Source organism: Procambarus clarkii, chromosome 65 (genome assembly GCF_040958095.1).
Source record: "Procambarus clarkii isolate CNS0578487 chromosome 65, FALCON_Pclarkii_2.0, whole genome shotgun sequence".
Lineage (NCBI taxonomy): Eukaryota > Metazoa > Arthropoda > Malacostraca > Decapoda > Cambaridae > Procambarus > Procambarus clarkii.
Genome location: NC_091214.1, coordinates 23,243,007 through 23,261,672, shown reverse-complemented (window position 1 = coordinate 23,261,672; position 18,666 = coordinate 23,243,007). Strand labels below are relative to the sequence as shown.

Below are 18,666 nucleotides of genomic sequence, written 5' to 3'. Positions count from 1 at the left end.
CGTTGGTGCTTAAAGAGGTTCCTGTTTTTGTTATTAGTACATCCAAGAATGCGTTGTATACATGTACACTTGCCCCCACGAAGGATGTAACCTTCAATGTAAGTACATAGGTATGACGTCGACCAAGCTGACGAGGCGTTTGACATGCCATCTTCAATCTGGTGCCCCTAGGAATCACATGAGACAAGCCCATGACATTACTCTAACAAGAGAAATGTTGAACAAGAATACTTGCATAATAGACAAAACCCAAGATTCAAGAAGATTACAAATTCTTGAGGCAATTCACATAAGAATAGAGCGACCTACCATGAACACCCAAATCACGGAACTATTTACTCTACCCACCATGAGAGTAAGGACAAGACAAGAACATATCGATGCCAACACAGAAGACAATGTCCAACACAACAGGCCAATTACACTGGATTAATCTTTGTGTTTAGATAGGAGATGCCTCGTATGGGCCAATAAGCCTTCTGCAGCCCCTATGTTTATCCCTTATGTTTCCCCCCATATATATATATATATATATATATATATATATATATATATATATATATATATATATATATATATATATATATATATGTGCTATAATACACCAAGGAATATTCAATTTAGTTTTTAGCTTTATTTTTACCGAACTCAATCAAATCACTATTTGAGTATAATGATGTATATTTGTATATTTGATTGTATAAAACTAGAGTATATATATTTGATTGAATAAAATAATGATTAAATCCACTCTGGTTCCTGATAAGCACTTTTAGACAATACTGAAGAAATCCTTGAACAAAAAAGATGTTTTTGATTTACCTCCTGAATACTAACTGTGTAAGAGGAGTAGAAATAGCCTAAAATACTCCATCCCCTTGATATGTATTTTCTTGTCTCAATAAACATAATTGAACTTGAAAACTGGTTAGTTTTTAAAAGGAAATGTATTTAGAAAGAGTTGATGCAGAACAATGAGGGGAAATCAGAGAACAATGAGGGGAAATCAGAGACTAATGAGGAGGGAAATCAGAGACTAATGAGGAAGTCATCAAACTCATATGGCTGAAGATACATATATCTCACACTGCCAATTGAGCCACAAACAGACCATTAGTATTGGGACCAAGCGACCGGGTTGTCAAGCTTGGTCCACGACAGTTAATAACCAAGTTAATGGTTATTAACTATCGTTATTATCATTATACATGATACTTATATATTACATGATACATACCTTGTACACATACTTCATTTGTGATGCATGCGTTATACATACTTTTATTACATTCTTTATGCATAGATTATACATGCCACATGCTATGCGGAGTGTATTATACGATATCGTTCAAGGTAGTGTATGTGTACATATGAACAAATAACATGATTTTTAAACGTCGAAAGTTATGCTAAAGGATGCCCATTGAATGAACTAAATATAGAACATAGTCCCCCCCGTGAAAGGACTAGATAAGAACAGAAAGCGGATCCTGACGTCATAAGTCTCCCCTCAAGTGATTGGTGGGATTCTCAGGCTTCAGTGACGTCACAGTTATCGATAGAAATTTTAGAGCTCTTTAAGAAACCCAAAATATCATGCCACGACAACATTTTCAGATATTTGTGAAAACACTAATTAGATCTTTCGGCCAAGCTCGAGTCGTGGTCAAAGAAGTCGTTATAGGAGGCGGACGAGGGGACTCACAGCCTCTTAGAGCATAAAAGCATTAAAGGGGCTCTTAATAACCCGTCAAGGATTCGAACGTGGGTCTCTTGGGGTGGGAGGTTATCCAATATGCTAAACACGATGGTCGGGCGGTTATTAAGAGACTCAAGAAATGTTTGAGAAGACAGTTGAGGCGTGACGTATGTTAACAGGGAGGGAAGGGTGGTGGTGGTGGTGGGGGGGGGGAGAGAGAGAGAGAGAGAGAGAGAGAGAGAGAGAGAGAGAGAGAGAGAGAGAGAGAGAGAGAGAGAGAGAGAGAGAGAGAGAGAGAGAGAGAGAGAGACAGACAGCCAGACAGACAGAGAGACGGGGGCGGGGAGAGAGACAGGCAGACAGAGACACACACACACAGAAACAGAGAGAGAGAGACGGGGGCGGCGAAAGACAAAAACCATTTCTTATACCCTGAAATCTCATGCAAAGTTGGGGGAGGTTGTTTCGAGGTCTTAGTAACTTTCTCTAATGCAACCACCGATGGCTCAAGCGTGGAGACGGTAAGCCTATCCTCCAGCTGCCTCTAATCCGTCCACCGATGTCGGCAACGCTGACGACTAAAGCTGACAGAAAGCCTAACCTCAGTTGCCTCTTTTAGAAGACTTTGTGAACCTGCATAATGCGAGACCGCTGTGGATGACGATGATGTGACGGTGTTAATATTATTTAGTGATCTCTTTGTCTCTTGGTGAATGAGATAATTATAGGAGACATGAAAGGTGGCAGAGAGAGAAACAAAATAAAGGTTTTGTTAGATATTACTGCAATTGCTGGCATTTATGATGTTTTTTTCTATTTATTTATTCTGTTTTGGAGGTTGGGTAAAGCCTAAGCAAATGGTGGTGATAAGTTTTAAAAGACTTCAGACTTGACTGTTACTCACTCTCATACTCTCTCTCTTTCTCTCTCTTTTACACACACACACACACACACACACACACACACACACACACAACTAATAAGTCAATATTGACTTATTAGTTGCGTGCATAGGTGACATACTAAACATACTAGTTTCCCTTGAAAAGCTTCATAGAAAACACCGACCTTACCTAACCTACTTAGTATGTTAAAATAAGCATCTTATAGCTTCGTAATTACAATTGTTACTTAACCTATTATAGGTATAGGTTAGGTAATAATTGTAATTACGAAGCAATAAGATGCTTATCTTAACATACTAAGTAGGTTAGGTAAGGTCGGTGTTTTCTATGAAGCTTTTCAAGGGAAACTATTATGTAAAGTATGTCACCTATGCACATATTTAATAAGTCAATATTGACTTAATAAATTTGCGAGAACGGGTTGTCCTGTCACTTGTACCCAGACACAGCTGGGCCCACAGATGAACGAGTAATTTCCTGTTCCCACCTGTTAAAAAATACTTCTCTCTCTCTCTCTAACTTTTTGCACTAAAATGTGTACCAGTCTCCAAACTTGATACATTATTTGGAAGTGACTCTTTTATCATCTTTAATTGCTCTCACCTCTTAAATACATAACTGTAACATGCTCGTGTCTAAAGCTAGACACAAATACAACAAAATTATTAATGATGGTAATAAGAGCCTATTTCATGTGGATTCCATCTCATGTTGGCCTCCGAATGCATGATACTCTCATCATCTTGAGGTTATCTTGAGATGATTTCGGGGTTTATTTTTTTAGTGTCCCCGCGGCCCGGTCCTCGACCAGGCCTCCACCCCCAGGAAGCAGCCCGTGACAGCTGACTAACACCCAGGTACCTATTTTACTGCTAGGTAACAGGGGCATAGGGTGAAAGAAACTCTGCCCAATGTTTCTCGCCGGCGCCTGGGATCGAACCCAGGACCACAGGATCACAAGTCCAGCGTGCTGTCCGCTCGGCCGACCGGCTCCTCATCATGCTGATGAGTTAGCCAAAGAATCTGGCTTTAAAAGGAGAAAATGAGTATAACCTTGGATTACCAATAAACAGTCTGAGAGCAGCAGTACACCAAGAACTTCAACAAACTCCTGTAGATCTGAGGCGAAGTGAAATCGACACCAGGAATTCCATCTATCATCATACTCTCATGCAAGAGGAGCCACACATATATGGATCATCCCATACAATCAGCAGACTTCTAAGTGATACTACTACTCGGCTTAGACTCGGTTACAAGTATCTCTGGGAATTCTCATTATCTGCTGAGGTAGATCTGACCAAATATAAACTTGTCAACAAAATTATTCGCACACCCTCCGTCACTATGTGATGGAGTGCGAAAAGATACGTGAATTCAGACATAATTCTATAACCAATGTTCCGACGATGTATAAATATTTAATTAAAAATGACCTGCTACCACAAATTTTAGCCAAATATCCCGCTAGCTAACTGTAGGTAGTAACTAAGTGATTGTATCCTATCTACCGCTGCCCACTGGATGGGTGACGTTGTGCAGGATAAACATATCAATTGTGACACTAGCTCTCTACACATGTCGGTTGATTTATTTTAGAAATTGTCCTTGTGGTCGGTCTCGAGCCCATTGTTGATGTGACAAGATTGTAACTTGCTTAGCTAAATGAATTGTGGGGTTCAGTCCCTGAGCCCATTATGTGCCTCTGTAACCCTTTCCACTACCGCCCACATGATGGGTATGGGGTGCATGATAAATAAACTAAACTAAACTCACTCTCTCATTCTCTCTCTCTCTCTTATTATTCCATTTCAGACTCCCACACGCAAAAGTTCTTCTCCCAAGATCAAAGTGAAAAGTATGAAACGAGATTTTTTTTCATTTTACAAGTGGGACAAGAACAGGTTAAAAAAATATATGTAAATAAACGTCGATTTCACTTTATACACATGTAATTTGTCAGCAGTGTAGCCAAGTTCTAAGGAAAAAAAAGAGGCCCCACCCCATATACCTAATAAAAAATATTAGTTATACATACATATTTTTACTTAAAATCAAAACATAAGATATATGTATTTCTGCACTAAGTACGGCTTTTGGTGATTTAATTATATGACTATCCATTTATTTTTCTAATTTTATTTGTATTTAAAATTGTGTATCGATTTATTCTATTCCACTATGACTCTTTTACATATACATTTGGGGGTACTGTCCGAGCGGACAGTACGCTGGGCTTGTGATCCTGTGGTCCCGGGTTCGATCCCAGGCGCCGGCGAGAAATAATGGGCAGAGTTTCTTTCACCCTATGCCCCTGTTACCTAGCAGTAAAATAGGTACCTGGGTGTTAGTCGGCTGTCACGGGCTGCTTCTTGAGGGTGGAGGCCTGGTCAGCTGTCACGGGCTGCTTCCTGGGGGTGGAGGCTTGGTCGAGGACCGGGCCGCGGGGATACTAAAGCCCCGAAATCATCTCAAGATAACCTCAAGATAACATTATCCATCCATGCCACATCGTTCTGCTGTTTCCAGCTTTGAAAACTGCTTCTTTTTAATTGGCTACCCTCTTTCTGTCTTATCATTCCCTTCTTCCAGTGTTCAGTCCCTCAGTTCAACTTCATACGTAAGTTCCAAGCTCTTAAGTCCACTACGGGCTCACCATAGCCCGTGCTACTTGGAACATTTTGTTCCGAGTAGCTGAATCTAAAACACCAACCTTAGCTCTGGAGCAAGTCTTGTTCCAGAACAAAGGAATGTCAATGTGTACCGACACTCCTTGTAAAGTGTGTGTGTGTGTTTGTGTGTGTGTGTGTGTGTGTGTGTGTGTAATTACCTAAGTAATTACCTAAGTGTAGTTACAGGATGAGAGCTACGCTCGTGGTGTCCCGTCTTCCCAGCACTCTTTGTCATATAATGCTTTGAAACTACTGACGGTCTTGGCCTCCACCACCTTCTCACTTAACTTGTTCCATCCGTCTACCACTCTATTTGCGAAGGTGAATTTTCTTATATTTCTTCGGCATCTGTGTTTAGCTAGTTTAAATCTATGACCTCTTGTTCTTGAAATTCCAGGTCTCAGGAAGTCTTCCCTGTCGATTTTATCAATTCCTGTAACTATTTTGTATGTAGTGATCATATCACCTCTTTTTCTTCTGTCTTCTAGTTTTGGCATATTTAATGCTTCTAACCTCTCCTCGTAGCTCTTGCCCTTCAGTTCTGGGAGCCACTTAGTAGCATGTCTTTGCACCTTTTCCAGTTTGTTGATGTGCTTCTTAAGATATGGGCACCACACAACAGCTGCATATTCTAGCTTTGGCCTAACAAAAGTCATGAACAATTTCTTTAGTATATCGCCATCCATGTATTTAAATGCAATTCTGAAGTTAGAAAGCATAGCATAGGCTCCTTGCACAATATTCTTTATGTGGTCCTCAGGTGATAGTTTTCTATCTAGAACCACTCCTAGATCTCTTTCTTTATCAGAATTCTTTAAAGATTTCTCACATAATATATAGGTTGTGTGGGGTCTATGTTCTCCTATTCCACATTCCATAACATGACATTTATTAACATTAAATTCCATTTGCCAAGTGGTGCTCCATATACTTATTTTGTCCAGGTCTTCTTGAAGGGCATGACAGTCATCTAAATTTCTTATCCTTCCTATTATCTTAGCATCATCAGCAAACATGTTCATAAAATTCTGTATACCAACTGGTAGATCATTTATGTACACAATAAACATCACTGGTGCAAGAACTGAACCCTGTGGTACTCCACTTGTGACATTTCTCCATTCTGATACATTGCCTCTGATTACTGCCCTCATTTTTCTATCAGTCAGAAAATTTTTCATCCATGATAGAAGCTTACCTGTCACCCCTCCAATATTTTCCAGTTTCCAGAACAACCTCTTATGTGGAACTCTGTCGAAAGCCTTTTTTAGGTCCAGATAGATGCAGTCAACCCAACCATCTCTTTCCTGTAATATCTCTGTGGCTCGATCATAGAAACTGAGTAAATTCGATACACAGGATCTTCCAGATCGAAAACCATACTGTCTGTCTGATATTATATCATTTCTCTCTAGGTGTTCTACCCATTTAGTTTTGATTAGTTTTTCCAATACTTTCACTATTACACTTGTCAATGATACAGGTCTATAATTGAGGGGGTCTTCCCTGCTGCCACTTTTGTAGATTGGAACTATGTTAGCCTGTTTCCACCCGTCTGCTACGATTCCTGTACACAGGGATGCCTGAAAGATCAGGTGAAGTGGAATGCTGAGCTCAGATGCACATTCTCTCAGAACCCATGGTGAAACGCCATCTGGGCCAGCTGCTTTGTTCTTACCGAGCTCCTTGAGCATTTTTTCCACTTCGTCTCTAGACACCTCTATGTGTTCTATGTTGTTCTCTGGAATTCTTATTGTATCTGGTTCCCTAAAGATTTCATTTTGTACAAACACACTTTGGAACTTTTCGTTTAGTGTTTCACACATTTCCTTTTCATCTTCCGTGAATCTATTTCCCATTTTCAACCTCTGAATATTATCCTTTACCTGCAATTTGTTGTTTATGAATTTATAGAATAGACCTGGTTCTGTTTTACATTTGTCCGCAATCCCTTTTTCAAAATTTCTTTCTGCCTCTCTCCTCACTGCCGTGTAGTTGTTTCTCGCATCTTTGTATCGCTGGTATGTTTGGGGGTTCGGCCTCTTCCTGTATTGATTCCATTTTTGTGTCTTTCGGTCTCTAGCCCTCTCGCAATTTCTATTGAACCAATCCTGTTTCCTAGTTCTGCATCTCTGTTTTGGTATAAATTTTTTTGTGCCTTTATCATATATTTCACAAAACTTGCCATACATCTCATTCACTTCCTTGCCTAGCATCAAGTCTGTCCAATTATACTCACTAAAAAAATTTCTAAGGTCACCATAATGTCCTCTCCTGAAGTCTGGTTTTTCAACTGCTTCAACCTCCTTATTTTCTTCCAGCTTATAACGCATTGCATACTTTATTCCCAAAAAGACATGGTCACTTTTACCCAAGGGAGGAAGGTACTGAATGTCAAATATCTCTTCCTCCTTCCTGGTAAATATCAAATCTAGCATGGAGGGAACGTCCCCTTCCCTCATCCTCGTAGCTTGTTTAACATGTTGATACAAGAATGTTTCCAGGATGAGGTCTACAAATTTACAGGTCCAAAAATCTTCTGTTTTAGCTTCATATGCTTCCCAGTCTATGGATTTCAAGTTGAAGTCACCGACTATCAACAGTCGTGATCTATCGTTATCCGCTCTCGCTATAATCTCTCTCATTATTGTTATAAGACCTTCACGTTTACTATCTAGCTCCTCCTTTGACCATGTGCTGCTTGGCGGTGGACTATATGCATTTATCATCATTAGTTTATCATCCTCATAGCAGATCTCTAGTGCTATTATGTCAACTTCTTGTGGATTGGCAGTCATTATTTCCTTCACCTTTAGGTGTTCTTTTACCAGCACAGCAACGCCACCGCCTTTCCTAATTTTTCTGTCCCGTCTCCAAATTGAGTAGCCCCTTGGGAATATGACCTCATTTAAAATTACATCTTCAAGTTTTGTCTCCGTGAGTGCAACAATGTCTGGTGTCTGCAGCTGTATTACATCACTTAACTCCAGTATCTTCGATCTCACTCCATCTATGTTGGTGTATGCAATCTTCAGGAACTTGTTCCCCCTCTCCTTATTCTTCACTCCCCCTCTCTCTATTGATTTTGTTGGTTTGCCTTTATGTACCACTTTACTGGTTTGCCTACCCCTATCACTTTGTAGAAAAAAGAATTTATTTCTTCTTCATTCCTGCTCTCATTTAAATGTTTTGCCTCGGCGAGGTTCAGTTTCAGCTTCTCTCTATCTTCTTTTGAAAGATCTCGTCTTAACGACCACCCTTTCCCATCCTCATCCCTTTGCAATTTTCTAGCATTCCTTAGTACTTCTTCCATCTGTTTGGCACCGTTTAGGGTGATCCTCAAAGGTCGATCTTTCCCTTTTACGTACCTGCCTATTCTCCTGTAGTCGCACACATTCTCTCTGTTTGTAAGACCTTCCACGAGGCCAACAATTTTATCTACTACTTTAGCTTCTTCTACAGCTCTTTCTGACCTAGATGTTATCGCCTTTTCTTTGCAGCCAAAAATGATCAGGGACTTACTCCGATCAACTGTGTTTTGCACCAACTTCGGGTTAGATGCCAATTCTTTTGTGTGTGTGTGTGTGTGTGTGTGTGTGTGTGTGTGTGTGTGTGTGTGTGTGTGTGTGTGTGTGTGTGTGTGTGTGAGAGAGAGAGAGAGAGAGAGAGAGAGAGAGAGGGAGAGAGAGAGAGAGAGAGAGAGAGAGAGAGAGAGAGAGAGAGAGAGAGAGAGAGAGAGAGAGAGAGAGAGAGAGAAGAAAAGAAAGACAAAAAACGGAAAGACAAACAGACAAATAAACCATACAAACACAAGCAAATAAATAAACAAACAGACAATTTAACCAAAAGCAAAACACCCACATTATAATTTATTCCCAATATGCAAATGACCCACAATATATTAAACTTGGCAAAATGGCCTTGAAGCAGGCGAAGGCCACTGAGCAAGCCACTAGAATATAAGTCAAGTGAGGGCTAAGGGAGATTAGGCAGGCCTCCAAAAATGACCCCCAGACCTAATGACGTAACATTTTACGTAAAAAAAATATATAAATTTAGTCAGGAAAAAATGTATGCAAATTACGCGGGAACTGGTATCATTTAAAGGCGAGTATGAGGTGTAGAGTCAGAGGCCAGCACGAGAGGGAGAAATATAAGTTCCTTCAGCACAAGATTAAGACAAGATGGTGCTGTGGAGATCTGCTCAGAGGGAACCCTTTCATCTACGGCATCACTACTTGTAAACAAACCTAACTCAGCCTAGCCTAGCTTAACTCAACCTAGCCTAGCTTAACTAAACCTAGCCTAGTTTAAATCAACCTAGTTTAGCTTAACTAAACCTAGCCTAGCTTAACTAAACCTAGCCTAGCTTAACTAAACCTAGCCTAGCTTAACTAAACCTAGCCTAGCTTAACTAAACCTAGCCTAGCTAAACTAAACCTAGCCTAGCTTAACTAAACCTAGCCTAGCTTAACTAAACCTAGCCTAGCTTAACTAAACCTAGCCTAACTTAACTCAACCTAGCCTAGCTTAACTAAACCTAGCCTAACTTAACTAAACCTAGCCTAGCTTAACTAAACCTAGCCTAGCTTAACTAAACCTAGCCTAACTTAACTAAACCTAGCCTAGCTTAACTAAACCTAGCCTAACTTAACTTAACCTAGCCTAACTTAACTTAACCTAGCCTAACTTAACTAAACCTAACGAAAATAGTGGATATATTTGGTTTCACACACACAAAAACACAATCATGTAGGCCAACATAATGCTACAACACATAGCATCATTATCATCAACAACACAGTCACCTCGTTCTGTACAAAGTGATGATAACGATAATGACAGAGGGATGATGAATATGATGATATAGAATACGACAGAACAAAAAGTTATAATTACCAAGAAGCATCATCCAAAATAGTGATAATATTTAATTAGAAAATAAAAAAAATACAAATGATTAGACACATTAAATAAAAAAAAATGCAAAATTAATATTCAGGAAAAGGGTTGAAAGATGCAGGAAAATAAGACACACGAAGAAATACTTGCTAGCATACTTAAGACATTAAAGCTGAGTGAAATCAATTTAGGAAAGGCCTTGAAAGGCATATATGAGAACCGGGAAAAACCTTGTAAGACAATCATGAAAAGTTTTGTAATAGAATCTGGAAAAGACATAAAAACCATGCGAGAGCGTCGTAATTTTTGCCGGAGAAAAAAAAAACAGAAAAAATATCAGAAAAGTAGAATTTTAAAATTAACATCGAAAAATTAACTACGAAAATATGAGGAAAAACGTGAAAAAAGGATAATAAAGATAGTGGGAGGAGATACTAATTAAATAACAGTGGAAATAGGGAAAAGAGAAATAGATCAAATAAGGGTGGTAGGGAAAATGTAGAGAAAAATATGTAGGGGAAAAATAGATAGGAAGACAAAATAAGGAAAAAAAAATATGGGAAACGCAGAAAAATTGACGAACCCAGAAAAATCAAATCAATTAATTTAAGTTTGAAAACCAACGAAAATATACAAAATAAAATATGATAAGCAATAATAACTAAAACTTAATATTTTTAAAAGGGGAAAGAATATAGAAAAAAAAACTAGGCCAAATAATGTGATTATGGAAATTAGTCAATGTGACTAAATACGAACATAAAGCAGCTTAGATTGATGTAACCTGACAAATAACAAATGTGAAAGTATGGAATTATTTAGAAGAATTATGAAGAATCAGGAAAAGTTGACACTTTGGAATCATGAAACGAAAAATGTAATTAAATTCCTGGAAATCATTTGCAAGAAAAAATCCATACCAGACGGGAAATTAAACTAGACAAAATTTAATGCGCGTGCTTGTGATTTACTGTAATATGAGCAATTCAATTCAATTTCTTTCTTTATTATGCACCCCATACCCATCCCGTGGGCGGTGGTGTAAAGGATTACAGAGGCACATAATCGGTTCAGGAACTGGACCTCACTTTACCATAGTCACTGATAGATAACTACCGAATATTAGTTACAGGAAAAAGATACGTTTTCGTTGGGACCCATTTTCTTTATAAAGGTTATCATATACTATCTTAAACCTACCTATAAGGTTATCATATACTCTCTTCAACCTACGTAAGCAACCTAAGAGCCACTAACACTTTAGTGGGCTCGACGGGGACAGGAAGCCGGCGGGTGCCTGTCTGTATTTGACTTTTACAACAAACAACCAACTGACAGGATACATTTTCCATACAGTATAATTAGTAAACTTTTTCTGAAATACAATATATAATATATCTCATATATTATCTTATTATATTATATCTTATATCTCAATAATATAAATTTGCAAGTTTATACATAGGTTTTGTAAGGTTAAGTAATATATGTTGGTTATATTGATTTAGGGAATGTTTACGCTACAGGCTAAAATAGACTGAAACACATTTGGTTGAAATATATGAAATCATTTGGTTGACTATATGAATATATGAAATATAAAAGTCAACACATATGGTTGAAACATTTCAACTATAGCTAGATGGACTATAAGACAATTACTGACTAATGTAGTTAGTGTTCTGAAGGTCTGTATTTGCTTCATACGTTGAAGCTGCGGTGTCCGAGTGGTTAAGGAGATGGACTTGAAATCCATTGGGCTCTGCCCGCACAGGTTCGAATCCTGTCCGCAGCGGATGTTGTTTTTCTCAGAAACCTGTACACCAGTTGACTAACAGGTGAGAAATGGGACCAAAGAGCTCAACCCCCGTAAATAGGTAAATAGGTAATAGGTAAGTATTTTGTGAACGTTTGTCTTGATGGCGGGCTGGTAAAAACAATATCCGCTGCGGACAGGATTCGAACCTGTGCGGGCAGAGCCCAATGGATTTCAAGTCCATCTCCTTAACCACTCGGACACCGCAGCTCCTCTCCATAGATCGTATTTGCCGTTACCATGCATGCGTATTATCCACTTACACTATTTATTTATATACATTGAAATTGAAATAAGTTTATTGACGTAAAATACGCACAATGGGATGAGGTAGCTCAAGCTATTCTCACCCCGTTCAGTACATCGTGTTAATACATACATAGACACACATCACAAACAATAAACATATTACCAAACATTCTGAGAGATAAACATATACATTTCCTCCCTCACAAGTAGTATGGTATGGCATCAGACGTACAAGAAGGTACATTGGGTTTGTGAGAATACATATAGCATAGTATTTACAATCTTGTAAAGCCACTAGTACGCGCAGCGTTTCGGGCAGGTCCTTAATCTAACAGATAATTTTAAGTAGGTAAATTCTAGCAGAATTAATAAAATAATAACAAATACATTGCAAGAAAAAAAATGAGATGAGAGAGATTAGTAAGTATATTAAAGCACATTGGTATATTAAAGCTCTGGTTGATAACATTGACAGCTTGATTGGTAATTTAAACAAGATTAACAGACACCATACAGCAGATTGATAGCACATATAAGAAGACAGCAATGATCACAATGGTAAAGATGTTCGGATTAGGTACATAAAGATTGGGTAGCAATAGATACAGTGCAATTTTAAAGCAAAAGGTAAAAAACTATGAAGATGAAATTAGGTACTTTTTAGTATTGTTTTTGAATGACGCAAAAGTTGGACAGCTTTTCAATTCAATAGGGAGTGAGTTCCATAGACTGGGTCCCTTTATTTGCATAGAGTGTTTACACAGATTAAGTTTGACTCTGGGGATATCAAAGAGATATTTATTTCTGGTGTGGTGATAATGGGTCCTATTACATCTGTCCAGGGAGAGTTTCAGAGCAGGATTTGCGTTTAAAAACAGGGTTTTGTAAATGTAGTTGACACAAGAGAATTTGTGGAGTGAGATTATGTTTAGCATGTTTAGGGAGTTAAACAAGTGGGCTGAGTGTTGTCTGAAAGCAGAATTTGTTATTTTTCTGATAGCAGATTTTTGCTGGGTGATGATGGACTTAAGGTGGTTTGTAGTGGTTGAACCCCATGCACAGATACCATAATTAAGATAGGGATAGATTAGTCCATAATATAGAGAGATGAGAGCAGAGTTAGGTACATAATATCTGATTTTGGAGAGTATACCAACTGTTTTAGAGACTTTCTTAGTTATATGTTGTATGTGGGTGCTGAAGTTGAGTCTCTTGTCTAGGAATAGGCCAAGAAACTTGCCATCATTCCTTCCATCACTACACATTTGATGTAGCTAATAATAATAAAGGTACTTACCTAGATGTGCGTCGTCTTTTATAAAACACTCGCTGTATAATCTGGAGGCGCTGTGCCTCATATAAAGCACTCACTGTATGATCTGGAGGCGCTGTGCCTCATATAAAGCACTCGCTGTATAATCTGGAGGCGCTGTGCTTCATATAAAGCACTCGCTGTATAATCTGGAGGCGCTGTGCTTCATATAAAGCACTCACTGTATAATCTGGAGGCGCTGTGCCTCATATAAAGCACTCACTGTATAATCTGGAGGCGCTGTGCCTCATATAAAGCACTCACTGTATGATCTGGAGGCGCTGTGCTTCATATAAAGCACTCACTGTATAATCTGGAGGCGCTGTGCCTCATATAAAGCACTCACTGTATAATCTGGAGGCGCTGTGCCTCATATAAAGCACTCACTGTACAATCTGGAGGCGCTGTGCCTCATATAAAGCACTCACTATATAACCAGGGGCGCGTGCCTCAAACACAGCGCGACCAAAGGTACAGTTGCTGGTTTAGGGGTGCCCCGAGGTGCCCCGGCGGACCCTCGAAGGGTACAGGAAAATAATCAAGGCAAGAAAGTGGGGGGGGGGGGGGATTAACCTTTGACAAGCCGCCGGCTTCCTATCCTCGTGGAGGCCACTAGGGTTAGTGGCCAGGTAAAATCAGGCAAATCGCACAGGCGTACGGCTAAATGAACGCGTCGCCAGTTGGTGGAAACGAATATATATATATATATATATATATATATATATATATATATATATATATATATATATATATATATGTCGTACCTAGTAGCCAGAACGCACTTCTTGGCCTACTATGCAAGGCCCGATTTGCCTAATAAGCCAAGTTTTCGTGAATTAATTGTTTTTCGACTACCTAACCTACCTAACCTAACCTAACCTAACTTTTTCGGCTACCTACCCTAACCTCAGCCATAAAGATAGGTTAGGTTAGGTTAGGTAGGGTTGGTTAGGTTCGGTCATATATCTACATTAATTTTAACTCCAATAAAAAAAAATTGACCTCATACATAATGAAATGGGTAGCTTTATTATTTCATAAGAAAAAAATTAGAGAAAATATATTAATTCAGGAAAACTTGTCTTATTAGGCAAATCGGGCCTTGCATAGTAGGCTCAAAAGTGCGTTCTGGCTACTAGGTACGACATATATATATATATATATATATATATATATATATATATATATATATATATATATATATATATATATATATATATATATACATACACGTGTTCCGGGCGAATAAACACACTGATGGACAGATCAGTGATTGGGAGCGCCAATGATCTGATTGGGACAGCCAATAATCTGATTGGGACAGCAAATGATCTGACTGGGACAGCCAATGATTGGGAGAGCCCTAAGGAGTCCCTCAGGGTGGCAAGCTCTCCCCTCTCACACAATGATAACACTATGGGTAGCAGGGTAAAACCCTACTTTACCTAAACTCGTACCCATATATATGGGCCATTCCAGACGTCAGCTTGTCGTTAAGTGAGCTAAAGCCACCTCAAATGCAATTGGCCATTGTTTATGAGTACGACCTGACGAAGATGAAACCTGCATGTTTAACCACCTTGTCCTGCACTTTAGATATATATATATATTTCCTCAAGGTTACAAGTGTTAGTTCAAATTCAACATGAAGCCGTGGTATAATCTGTATACCCTCGGGTATACCTGTGGTTAATCCATATGGGTAAAGCCCAAGAGTCAACGAGGCACTCCGACACTCACAAGGTAAACACTGGGACTGGCAGGCAGGACTCAGGGTTGCCAGATCTAAATTGCTCAAAGTAGCGAGTTGACGATCTAAAAATAGCGAATTTGTAATAAGAGTAGCCCAATTTTTTTTCTTGTGACTGATATGGGTTTCAAAGTAATATATTTTGATATATAGAGTACACTACACGATGTTAATTGTTTTATTAATATTATTTCTGCACATACAAACACATATATATATATATATATATATATATATATATATATATATATATATATATATATATATATATATATATATATATATATATATATATATATATAAATTTATATGGCTCAAAAGGGCCACCACTTACGGGCTATTCATGCCCGTGCCACCTACCTCTAGGGTGGCTTAATCTTCATCAGTCGAGAGCAGTACGTCCAAACCAGACGTTATATGATATCCTGAACAGTTGATAAATAAAAGTAATTACGGAACTCCAGTTATCTAATACTTATCATAAATGGTATAAAACCTTATCATAAGCCAAGGGATTTGTAGATCAGCGTTTAAAGGGAATTCGGAAGTAATAATAACACAGCTGGTGCCATCTGTCGGCAGAAGAGAACACTATCAACTGGCTGGTCAACAGTGGCCATAAGATACAGCTTACGCCATCTGTTGACATCAAATTACACTTATAACAAATTACCCTACAAAATACCACTAACGCCATCTAGTTTTTTTCCAACGCACTACAAATAGCCAAACAGCAACCCATAAGGCTGGTTGTTGTGCTCGGGTAGGAGGTTCCAAGCTCCGCCCACAAGATGGGTATGGGGTGCATAATAAATGGCATATCATTCTTTGTTGACATTCACCACAGCCAATCACAGGAAGGGATCAGCCAAAGGCTCCATCCACTTAATAAAGCATATTTATTCAGCACATCATCCTTGCTTATGACACTCTGCTTCAACTTTAATCTACCTAGAAAGTGAAATGTTAAGTATTTAAAAGTATTAATATAGTGATAATTAAATACTGCAGGATGTAACGAGTGTTACAGAAACATGGGCTATAGGCTACCTAACTTGTGACGTCATCAGTGGGTGTTGCCTCACACAAATAATATCGCCGATACAATGCCTCCGCCCTCTTATTAGTCTACATTATTCAGTTAGATGGAAATTTCTGTCTTGTATAAAACAGAAATTGTTGTTCTTTTGTACAACAACACCAAGGTTATTGAGCAAAAGGACGTATTTCTTATTTTGCTTTGTATTCATATAAGCGTTGGCATTCCCCGCAACAGCTAATCACAGGAAGGTATTTGTTGGAAACTCTGCCTTGAACAAAGTTGATTCCTAATGAACTCTAACAATAAATTCGTTTAATAAACGAGTATTTAGGGTCAAGCTACAGATGAACATTATAGGATAACGGTGTTTAAGCTTGCAGGTTCGTTAGACAGAATGGGCTGGCTACCTAACTTGTAACGTTATTATTGGGGGTTGACTTAACACAAATAATGATACACTGCTCTGCCCTCTTATTCGAGTAAATTATTCAGTTAGATGGAGATTTCTGTCAGGTGCAAAACAGAAATTATTGTTATTTTTTCACAACAACTTTGTTGTTGTGCACAAGGACCTATTTCTTAGTTTAAATTTTATTCATAAAAGAGTGTTGGTATTCCCCGCAACAGCCAATCACAGGAAGGTATTTCTGGAAGCTCAGCCTCCTTATGGACTCAGCACGTCGCTCTAGCTCATGGCTCTGTTTCATCTCTTGTATATACAAACTATGACTTTTTTCGATTACTGTTATAATTAATAATATGAGATATAAAAGTTTTTACACAAAATGGCTAAATTCAGCCATTAAATGGACTTTGTCTGGTATACATACAAACATACACCAATTTATTACCATTCATCCATTATTAATTTCAAATGTAATGTATACTGTCTAGTTTTTTTCCTCTCGCCATTACTTGGTGCAATACTTGAAAGTTGTCTATTTATTTATCGATCTATCTATTATCTTGTATTTATATTTACAAGTTTCTGTGCTTGGAAGAAAACTCTGCATTGAATTGGGACTAATTTATTCAATAATATTATTTAGTATTAATTAATATTTACAATTATTATTAATTACAATTATTTATAGCTTAGTTACTTTCATGTAACTCGCAATCGTATATTCTTAACTTTAATAGCCCAAATTAGCACGTCTTGCTTTTAAATTAGCCCAAAAAGTAGCAAGTAGCGAAATTAAAAATTTGGGAGCGCGGGGCTCTCAAAAGTAGCCCAATTCGCTATTTGTAGCCCAATCTGGCAACACTGGCAGGATTGAGGACGGGGATTTAGAAGCATTGGTGGGAGATTCAGAGGCTTTTGAGAGAGAAAACCCGAATAAAAAACAATGACCTCATTATACAACCCGTCCACCATCAACAAATAATAATAATTTATTTAGGAAAAGTACATACATAGTTACAGAGTTACAGTACAAACATTCTGTTTGATTTAGAGATAGTACATACAATACCTAAAGCCACTAGTACGCATAGCGTTTCGGGCAAGATGCTTCGGGCAAATGTCAAAATGCTCGTTAATCCAGCTGGTAAACCTGATTTTATGAATTAAAAATACTTTACATTATGACTCACTCGCGAATGTGAACTTATATATTTTTCTCGAGCAGTGCTTCGTTCACGCCCTCTGCTCGGATCCCCTCTCTAAATGCTTCAGTCATGTACTGCACGTACTAATAGCTGCCAACGGAACCTAATAACATGCCTAATTTAGGTTAAACTTAAATTTTCAACACATGCATGTGTCACCCACAGGGTTATAAACCCATGGAACTACTTACCCGCAGAAAATGCAAATGCTAAAACTGTTGAATTTTAAAATCCAGATAAAAAAAAATCATCAGGACTAATGGGGGGGACATTTGACAAGCCGTCGGCTTCCTGTCCTCGTTGAAGACACTAGTGTCAATGGCATTCGGGTAAATTCGGGGACTGGTCGATTCGTACATAACCGTTTTCGATAACGTCGGTTCTGTACAGGTTTGTTCATTTACAATTTTGTATACACGAACCCTTTCGTATATACATATGCGCTGGCTCGCGTTCGCTGCTGTTCTCGTCTTCCAAGACAATAAAATGACAATATTATTCGAGGCAATAGAAGGTGATAATAAGTTAAGAATATAAATAAATTCCTGACCATATACTTAGCGCATGTCTTCAAATAATATGTAAATTAGGTTCTTTTTATTTGTCCTTATACAATTTAATGAATAAAAAAAGGCTTTCCTGCCCCTAATATTTTTATATTATGATAATCACATCAACATATCTACATTAAAATCAGTGTATATTCCA

At 38.3% G+C, this 18,666-nt stretch overlaps 2 non-coding genes across 2 annotated transcripts; one reads left to right on the top strand and one right to left on the bottom strand.

The window, feature by feature from the left end:
• The first annotated feature begins 11,891 nt into the window (after positions 1-11,891).
• Positions 11,892-11,973, top strand: TRNAS-UGA (transfer RNA serine (anticodon UGA)). Its single transcript has one exon. It is a non-coding gene; the product is annotated as a tRNA-Ser (tRNA).
• A 149-nt stretch (positions 11,974-12,122) lies between these two features.
• On the bottom strand, positions 12,123-12,204 carry TRNAS-UGA (transfer RNA serine (anticodon UGA)). The gene has a single exon. It is a non-coding gene; the product is annotated as a tRNA-Ser (tRNA).
• Between the last annotated feature and the right edge of the window lie 6,462 nt (positions 12,205-18,666).